The sequence below is a fragment of the Nannospalax galili genome, unplaced genomic scaffold, assembly GCF_000622305.1.
Source record: "Nannospalax galili isolate Female #2095 unplaced genomic scaffold, S.galili_v1.0 scaffold801, whole genome shotgun sequence".
In the NCBI taxonomy this organism is placed as follows: domain Eukaryota; kingdom Metazoa; phylum Chordata; class Mammalia; order Rodentia; family Spalacidae; genus Nannospalax; species Nannospalax galili.
The window spans coordinates 362,945-370,056 of NW_008345222.1; positions in this window are offsets into that span (position 1 = coordinate 362,945).

Here is a 7,112-nt window from a genome sequence, read left to right on the forward strand (position 1 = left end):
TTGGCTTGGCAAGTGAGGGCCTAAGTGCGTCTGTTCCTCAGAAGAAATTCTCCCAAAATGTTATCATCTAGGGAGTTTTGCTGAAGTTCATCTTCTCTGGAAATTAAAGAATTAAAAGGCTGGAAGAATATCAGGCACAGCAGGCAACGATTTTATTGAAAGTGAAGACATACACAAATGGGGGAGGTGGAGAGAGAGAGAGAGAGAGAGAGAGAGACTGACTCATGGAGATGAAATCCAAAAGCTGAAATCCAAAGCCCCCTAGAAAGGCTTGGCTCTTTTAACTGTTCTTGCTGGTAACAGGTAGGTTCCCCTCCCTAATTTTGGATTGGTCACCTTAGATAAAGAAGAAAAGGGTAATTAATCATCATCTAGCTCCAAGCTGAGATATGTCCATGTCCCTCCTTGGACTTATCTAGACTCATAAGGATTGGTTAAACTGGAAGAGGGACCCTGCTGGTAGGAAATAAAGCCCAACAGATCTTGAATGAGGAAGAAGTCAGAAGTTTGTCATCTTTGCTGCTTATCAGTAGATGTTTCCCTATCTGTCTGTCTATCTGCCTGTCAGGAGGATCATCAGTTTGAGATCATTCTGGGCTATACAGGAAGAACTTGTCTCAAAAATTACATTATTTCTTCAATAAAATGCTGCAAAAATTACTTTGAGTGAATATATAACATAGTGCTAAATCATATGCTCATATTAATATATAATTAGAAAGTACTTTTGTACCTTTATTCTTGAATAAATGTCTAAATATTAAATATCATGTGAACTGGGTTGAGGTTATACTTAATGCATCAAATGGTTAGCATGAGTGAGGTACTGGGTTCAGTCTTTAGAACCCTCCCCAACATTAGATGTATTATGGATTGAATTGAGAGTCACCATTTTTATGCTGAATTCCTAAATTTCAGTGCCTTGGCCTGTAACTTTAATTAGAAATAGGTTCATTGCAAATATAATTAATTAAAATAAATTCCTTCTCAAGTAGGTTGGACTCCTAATCCACTGACTGATGTCTGTATAAAAGGGAACTTTGGCACACACACCATACAAGGATGAATGCAGAGATAGACTACAAAGGTGCTCAGCAAACCATAAAAATCTATGAGAAAGAGAGCGAAGGATACAAAGAGAGAAAGAGGCAGACAGACAGAGAAAGAGAGAATGAGGAGAGAGTCTGACAACCCTCAGAAGGAACCAACCTTACCAATACCTTGATTTCTGATTTAGGCTTTTAGCCCTCGGAGAATATTACAACATAGATTATATTATGATTTCTCAAGGGATATATTTTTAATAGCACAATTTATAGACCAACAGAACATAGTACTCATGCAATGTATTGCCTTTTTAACACAATTCCATGCATGTGAGCTTAAGAATAAAAACAAATGAAAGGAGAAAGCCATTAAAATCCAATGGATATGATTCTCCTGGATGAAGAAGTATCTTGTAAAATGGCACAAGTCGAGTACATAGAGAACATCTCTGCACTGCTGGAGAAGCACTGTGTGGTAGTATTCAAACAGAGCCTGGTGGGGGTGGCAGCTAGCAGCAATGCAAAGCAAAAGAGCAGGCCTGAGGGTGAGCCCATCAATCAGCCAGTCATCCTCCAGGACAGTGCATTCTGTGATCTAAATATACTCCCCTACACAATGGTGAACACAAAGCAGCAAAGACGTTAGTTTACTTTAAGGAGAGTTGGCACCTTTGGGAAAATGCCCATTCCAGGGTGGGCTCACAAAAGTTACTGAGTACCAGTTGAAATCATGGTGGAAATATTACCACTGGGTCCTCATGCAGGTTCTATGTAGAAGGCAATATCAATCAAATAGATGTCTACCCATGACAAATGCCAAAGAAATCAAATGTGCTGGGAGCTTATTTGAGGGCAATATCATGGATTTATATAAGGCTATTCTCAGGAAATGACATGTATATTGGGGTGTAAAGGAAGGTGTGAATTCATGGGGCCAAAGAAAAGTTGGGGCCTGAGAACACGGCGGCACGCAGAGAAGAATATGAGGGATCATGAGGTTCTTGACACAAGAGAGATGATAAAATTCTGTGTTGCTGGCATTTAGAAAGTGAGGCATGAGCGACTAAGATGAAAGGTGGGTAGAGGTCAGACTGGACATGATGAAGGTTGGATCCCAAAGACATTAAACATCAGATTTAAGGGTTTTTTTTTTTTTTAGTTTTTTTTTTTAATTTTATTACTTTTTGAGGCAGGGTCTCATTCTGTATCCAAGGTCGGCCTTAAACTCATGAAAATCCTTCTCTTTCAGCTTCCTAAGTGCTGGTACCACAGGGGTGAGTCACCTCAACCAGATAGTTTTGTAGTTTTAAATACTATAATTGAAATTAAATCACCTATTCACAAAGATTTACAGATTTCAAATTATTACTGTTTATACTAAGTGATACAGATGGTGATGGATCCACAGTACTTGATAACCATGTCAGATACACCACAGAACAGATCATTTTAAACAACTTCCTCCTCTATAAAACAATGAGCTGACTTTTCTTACAATGCTTGTAATACCAAGTCTATGGGAAATTGCTCAATTCTTTGATATCAACTAAGTGTCCTATAATTTACCTCAGTCCTAACACTAAAAATCCAGAGTTAAGAATCAGATTGTGCAGGTTAAAGTGCACAGTCCTATAAAACAACTCTCATTTCAGATATGTGTTGCAGAATTCATGTCCTTAGCTTACCCCTTCTTCTACAATGCTTCCTAAGCCTTGGGTGGCAGAGTTTTGATATAGGCGTCCTATTCTGCAGTCTCTTATTCTATGTACTTTGGCCAGCTTTGGCTTTCTGGGTTGATCACCATCTGTTGCATGAGGAAACTTCACTGGTGAGTGTTGAGAGAAGCATTAATATTCTTTATTCCCCCTGTTCTCTGAGGCTGAGGTGTAGACATTGCATTGTAGATTGTCACTTAGGGCTGGAAGTCTCACAGATGCTTATTCTCTGTGTTTGACTGGTTGTAGAACTTGTAGTAATAGTCCCATGTGTTGCTTCTTTGATGAGTGGTGAGAGGTGAGAGGTACGCTTGTCTGTAAAGATAAGGGTATTTAGAATTAAGTTGGTTTAAGGGTATGTATTTAAAATTAAGTTGGTTTAAGGGTATGACAAAAGTATTTCTCTAGGATTCATGACCTCCCCAGCCATGTGTATTTGCCTACCTTGAAAATATCACACTTTAGTTTCCCTCCCATTGAGCAGGACTGTTCAATTAGAGAGCTGTTGATCATTCCCAAGATAAAAGTGCAACTAGTGCACCAATAGAGATCATTTGATGATTATTTCAGATTATTTGAAGACTACCTCTCCTAGTATCAGAAGATATTATGCAAACTGCCAAGGACTAAACTTGCCAAGGACTAAACTTTCTTAATAACTAACAATAGAAGTGAGAACAGATTGTAGAAGTGTAAATTACTACACAATATAAAGTAAAGCATACTAAAAATGGTAGAAACCTGGGTATTCGTTCACTATACTAGCATTTATGAACTATAATTTTCTACAATGAAATCAAAATTCAGATTTCAGTTTTATTAAAGAGTAAATAGAACATAGAAATGTGTTCCTCAAAAAGTTTGTTCTTTGAAAATGTAATGAAGATTGTCAAAGCTTTGCCAATTTAACCATAAGAAAAAAAGGGAAGACTCAAATTAATACAATTAAAAATGAAAATGGAGATATTACAACAGATACTGATGTAATACAGAAAATTGTATAGACATACTTTAAGAAGCTTTATTTCACTAAATGGGGTAATCAAAAAGAAATGGATTAATTTTTAGATACATAAGGCATACTAAAAATAAACCAAGATGAAATAAATTTTTTAAACAGGTCCATAACTATGAGATTGAAGTAATAATCAAATCGTCCAACTAATAAAGATCCAGGATCATATAGATTCACTGCAAATTTTACTAGCACTACAAAAAAGAATTCATGCCAATACTACTCAAATTATTCCCAAACAGAAAAAGAAGGAAGGCTTCCAAACTCTTTTTATGAAGCCAGTATTACCTTGATACCAAACCAAATAAAGACTAAGCAAACTGATTTCAAGATCACATCAGAAAAATCATTTATCATGACTTAGTTGGCTATATTTCAGTGATATAGGAACAGTTCAACATATGTAAATTAATACATATAATACATTTCATAAATAGATTAAAATAATTAACATGATCATTTTAGCAGATGCTGAAAACCTTTTTCAAATTCAATATCCATTCATGATAAAATTCATGAAGATGCTACCTAAGGCTGGAAGGAGCATCTCTCAATAACATAAAGACAAACCTACACCCAACATCATACTAAGTGAAGGAAAACTCAAAGTGGATAAGGGTATCCACTCTCTTGAGTGCTATTCAATATAATTCTTGAAATCTTAACCAGCAATACAAGAGAAGAGAATAAAAGGGAAGGAAGCAGTAACCCTATCCCGTTTTGGAGATGCTATGATTCTATACATAAGAAACTCTAAAGACTCCAAAAATGGTACAATCTATTGCCATTGTTCTTGGTTGCCCACCAGAACTTGATTTGCCCACCAAATCTATAGTTGAAGACATCACACACTTTGGTCACAGGCTATCGAGAAATCACTTTGGTACTGACTAAGACATTTTCTCCCTGCTGGTTAGATTTCACAGCGCTGGAAGGCACTATACAGGCTGCTGGAGGAAAAGTTAGCAGTCTTATCCAACTGTAAACTCTATAAGCTATAATTGCAACTGATGTGGCAAGATATTTTCATGATGTAACAGTGCCACAGATGTTATGGTAGTAATCATCCACTTACTGATTGGATTTAAGGCCTGCTCTAGATACTTTAAATCTGACCAATAAGCCATGACTGGAGAGCTCATATGCCCTATGGATAAACCTACTATTATTATTTTGCTAAATGAGTGTAGTATCAAACTGTCCTCCAAATTTGTATTCCTAAACCCACAGATTAGTGCAGCTCTCAGACTTCATCAGATATACTTCTTTATGCAGTGGGCAATGGCTAATATAGAAACAATTGATCAACATGTTCAGAAAGTGTCAGTGAAATAATCATAAATAGGGCATCTACATCACACTCCTCTTCCCAAGGCTCAGGGAACATCCTGGAAGAAGAGGCAGAAATATTTTCAGAAGCAGAGGTCAGGGACAACTGTACTGCTGCACCCATAAACTCAGTGCTACTGTGGTTGCCTGCACAAGACCTGCACAAAATGAAGTCAGTTAACATTCTAGAAGCTCATGAGCTCCCACCCCTAGCTGAGGAGCTACTGATTGTTTCTGGGAAAGGGAACATGAGTTTTTTTCATTCAGAGTGTGGCTCCTAGTAGGTCTCCCATACTCCAGTGGATGGTCCCACACTCATCAGTATATGAGCATAAAGCAGCCTTGGTGAGTTTTAAATAAGAAAAGTACCCAAAGTCTGGAGGGAGTAGAGAGGTGGGGGATGAAGAACAAGGGGGGAGGAGGGTGAATATGATAAAAACACATTGTATTCATGTGTGAAATTCTCAAAAAATTAATAAAAAATTTTATATTAAAGTATTCTTTGTTGTAAACAGGTATAGAAATTGTTCCTCTACAAACACTTTGAATCATTGGCTGAGAGTCATGGAAATTAGAAGGGATGAAACTTATTTTCACATGCAGGGAGGGCCCTGGACCCATTCAGAATTGTTCTGTTTCTTGTTATAGTGATACAGATTTAAGCCATTCAGAGAACTGCACTTCCTTGGCTACAGGGATTTAATCAACAGTCCCATCAGGGTGAAGCTTTGTACATTTATGCAACGGTCACAGAATCTTTGCTTGACCTTGGCACTGTTCTTGCATGTGCATAATGAGCTACCATGACTTTTGAGACCAGTCATTTCATAAGGCCAACCCTACATGTAGACACAGGCAGGAACGAGGGCATATAGGAAAAACTAAGTCAAAGTCTTAATCAAAGCAAGGCCAGTTACGCCCACATATGTTATTACAAGGAATTCTTCCAATGCTCATTGAGATTTCTGTTGTCCCCTCCCTACTGCATCCCCACTTTATATTTGGGAAGCATACTGAAAAAAAGAAAACTAAATTTTTTAAGATTGAATAGTATTTAGTGTCAGAGGCTTGATTTGAGTCCACATTATGTGCTTTCTAAATCCTTAGTATGTTTTTGTGACATGTACTAGAAACTAGAGGGATCCTTGATGACAGCCAGGACTGAAGTAGCTTAGAAAACATTATGGGATATTGATTTCAAAACGCACTTTGTAGTTGCGTGATGCACTGGAATAATTTCATAGTGCAGGCCTTACATAGCAGTTCTTTTTTCCTGTCATTAAATAGGATGACCATTTGCCTTAGGTAAAGCAAACACAGGGGGAAAATGAAAAAAAAAAACCTAACCTAACATGGGATTCTTTCACTAGGAAGCACAGACTCCTTTTCCTCCTCCTGAAAAGGTTCACTAATCCACTGCCAATGTGGTGACTTATGGGGAAATAAGTTTCTAAATTGTTATTCTAGAGATTGTTTTTGGTGGCTGAAAGTTTACCTATCTTAGTTAAGATCTGTCTTACATTGCCTCAGCTCTGAAACAACTTGTTGAGTATCAGAGGATTTTACTCTTGTTTTCTCCATGGGCTTTATCATGACGTGTCATGTCTTCAAAGGCAGTGACCTTATCAATAGATTATCTACCACAACTCATCTTAACCACCCTCATGATCCATGCTTGAAAACCTATCTTTTCCCCCACACTGGGGGCAGTCATGTTTTAGGGAAGGACCACAACTTGACTAGGACTGTATGTGCATATCCCTGGCCCACTATGTAAGCTCTAATCTTACTACAGGATCACAATGACAGACTTGAAGAGGATCACTGCACCTCCTTGTCACTCTTCCCAATGTGGCCACACTGAATAACTCTTTTTCTATTTTTAACTATTACGTTAACATTTTAAATTGACTTCTCAAAGACTGGTAGCTACATTTGATTTCTTCTGATACAGACTATAACCCCAAGTTTGGAACAAACATGGTGATATGAAGAAATAAAGAAATT